Below are 3519 nucleotides of genomic sequence, written 5' to 3'. Positions count from 1 at the left end.
ATTATTCATTCTCAGATTTCAGCTCTTTTTCTCTAAATCTTACCGGTGCATCGTTCAAATATCCTCAAATCAGCTCGTGATCTCTTCGTTATCATGGATCTAATTTCTCTCAGGCATCTTTGTTTATTTGCTAATTCTTCCCAGTGTTTCTTTATCTTCTCTTCGTTCTTAACCAATTCTTTCGGTGGTTCTTCCAGATTTCTCTTCCTTATCAATTTATTCGTTGTCAATCCTACCAGTGGTTCATAGAAGACCTTCCCAAGTTGGCGCTATATCTCTCTCAATCCTTGCTATGAAAATAAGTAGTATGGCAAATCCGTGGATTGTCATCAATTTAAATTGGTGAAGGATATGCATAATGTAATTCTTATTCTTGTTTCAACCAAGTGATTAATTCCTTATTCCGGAGATTCATCAAAATTCTTGATTTCAATTGTTTCATCTTGTCTTCCTCGGAGTTCCAAGCTCTCGCAATTATATTACCACGGAGATCCATCTAATCATTGCAAGGCTTCAACCTTATTCTTTTCATCCTTCATTTCATTTGATCATTCTTTTATTACCGGAGTTCTTTATGGAGGCTACATGATGGTTCACAAAGGATTTAATTCCTTCTTGAAATGTTCATCGACATTCTTTTCAGAGGAGCTCAAGTATTCTTTATCTTGCATTTTAAAGTGCAATTCTTTCAACCGTATCATTCGAGGGGTGTTATGTCATTCTTGATAATTTTCCTTCGTGTTTCAGGATTCACAAGTTATCAAGTATGAGATATTTTAAATCCATCAACCTCTTCATTGGAGTTATCTTGGGTTATATTTCACCTAAAGCTTTTCCTAAGGATTGTTGCTATTATGGTGCTTATAAATGACCCAAGTTCTTCATTTATCCTCCCGGTGATATAGTTTCTGGTCTCCTTGTTCATATCAATCCAATTCTTTTCCCGTGAGTGGCAGGTTTTCACCTCTAGTTTCGAGATGTTTTTCTATAAGCCCACTATACTCTTTTCGTTTGCTGGTTTTCCAACAATTCCGTTCAACCCTTCTCCTAAAGATGCCTTTCAAGCTCTTTTGTGGCAGAAGTTGGCATTTTCTTCTCCTTTCTCCTATCTCAATCATCTTTCTTCTATTCTATTGTTATAGAGGCATTGTTATGTTGCTCTCTTCTACCCATCTTCTTGTTTTGTCATGGTGGTGTTATTTTTCTTTGCTGATCCATTCAACCGGAGTGTCGCGTTTTCTTTCGAGCTCTCTCATCTTATCAAATTTTGCACCCCTTCTCAACCAGAGTGATGTCCAAATTATATCATTCTTATTCCTTCTCTATCTCGTTTTAACCGGAGTGTTGTGCCCTCTGCTCAAGTTCTTTTCATCTAATCAAGTTCCTTATCACTTTTCAACCGGAGTGCTGCCCGAATTTGTTCTTCCTTGTTACTCTTCCCTACCGGAGTCCTTTCAATTTTGTTCTTCTTCATTGCTTTATTTCTTTCTATTTCTTCAACCTCTCAAGGTTCGTGGTTTCACTCGTTTGTCAAAAAAGAAACTTAGTTTTACCTCTTCTCTTTCTCTTCCGTTTCCCTCCGGTGCCATTCTAGATCTCAGGACGAGATCCTCTCGTAGAGGTGGAGTGTTGTAACGCCCCGTGACCGATGTGCTAGGTGTCCTCTAGTTATTCGCTATTGCTGCTTTGTCTTTGCTTGCGTGTCATGCATTGCATATCATGTCATCATGTGCATTGCATTTGCATACGTGTTCGTCTCATGCATCCGAGCATTCCCCCCTTGTCCGTTTTGCATTCCGGCACTCCGTTCTCCTCCGGTGATCATTTCTACCTTCTTTTCGTGTGTGGGGGTTAAACATTTCCGGATTGGACCGAGACTTGCCAAGCGGCCTTGGTTTACTACCGGTAGACCGCCTGTCAAGTTTCGTACCATTTGGACTTCGTTTGATGCTCTAACGGTTAACCGAGGGACCGAAAAGACCTCGTGTGTGTTGCAGCCCAACACCCTTCCATTTTGGCCCAAAACCCACCTAAACCTCCTCCATCATCTCGGTCGTTCGATCACGATCGCGTGGCCGAAAACCGCACCTCATTTGGACTCTCCTAGCTCCCTCTACCTATATAAACACCTTCCCCTCCGAAATTCGTGGTGCAACCCTAGATCTCACCTCCCTCCGCTCCCCGGACATGTCCGTCCCGCCGCTGGATGTGTCCGTCGCCGCCGCCACATCACTCCAGCCAATGGAGCACCGCCACGTCAGCGCGCCGCCTCCCGGTGACCACTCACGGCGCGCCACGTCACCACACCGGCGCCCTCCACCGTGCGAGGCCCGTCCCGGCCCAGGGCGGGCTCTCCCCGCCGCCAACCGGGTCGCCGCCTCCCTCACCGCGCGCGCCGCCCGCGCCCTCGCTCTGCCGCCTTCGTGTGCCGGCCGCCGCCCTGTACCTCCTCGACGCCGGTGCGCTGCCGCCCTCCGCCGGCGCCGACCGCCGCCGACGACCGAGGCGCCCGCGCCCTCAACTCCGGTGCCGCCCGCCGCCCGACGCCCGGAGAGCTCCTCCCTCTCCCTCGACGCTCCGGCCGGCCCAAGTTCCCGACGTCTCCGGCCACCTCGTTCTCCGGCGAACAGTGTACTCCGGCGAGCTTCCGACCATCCTCGAAGTTCGTGCCTCGGAACCCTAGATCTGGTTCTCAGAGTGGTAATTTCTACTAAGTCCCAGCTTTCCAGATTCAAATGCCCTTGTTCATCATGCCATAACTCATCACCCGTAACTCCGATTTGCATGTATAGCATATCAAAATGTTCGCCTCAAAGAGAACATCATTTCATCTCATTGCATCATTTTCATTCGAGCTCATCTTGATGCCCGAAATGCTGTTGGAAGAGTGCTATTTGAGCTAATTGTCAGATCTGCTGCACCAAATAGTTATTTGTCATTTTTTGCCATGATTAATGTGTGCATGATATGCCCCTGAGCTCTACATGAGTTTTGTTATATGCTTTGCCATCTTTACAGAGGTGCTATCCATGTATTTTTGTGATATGTGTGGTGTCTAGCACAAGCTTGCGAAGTGGTGCATTCGTTAATGCTGATTTCAGGGACTTAGCAATTCCACTAAGTCCTTGATCTGTTTTTATCAATATGCCATATGTTCATGTTGTTTCCTAGTGATCCGTGCCTCTTTTGAGGATGATCAGTAAGGATGTTTTGTTAATCTTGTAGTGCTCTATCCATCCATGTCTTTGTTTGCAATTATGGAGCACCCTAGCTTGAGTAAATCGAGCTCTACTTTTGTTATTTCGTGAATCTGGGCAGATTGTCTACTTGTTAGCGATTTTGCCGAGGATGTTGTTGTTGAGCCGTGCATGCTATGTTATTGTTCTTGCCATTTCTAGATTGTATAATGTGTATTCATGATGGGTGTATGCTTAGATTGTCATGCCTTGCTCTGTAGTGAGTGCATCAAGCTCATAAACATGCCTACTTGATAGCTGATTTGCATGCTCCAGTTTTTCA

This window comes from Triticum urartu, chromosome 2A, assembly GCF_056163025.1.
Source record: "Triticum urartu cultivar PI428250 chromosome 2A, HENAU_Tu73, whole genome shotgun sequence".
Classification (NCBI taxonomy): domain Eukaryota; kingdom Viridiplantae; phylum Streptophyta; class Magnoliopsida; order Poales; family Poaceae; genus Triticum; species Triticum urartu.
Note: the sequence above shows the minus strand (reverse complement) of the source record.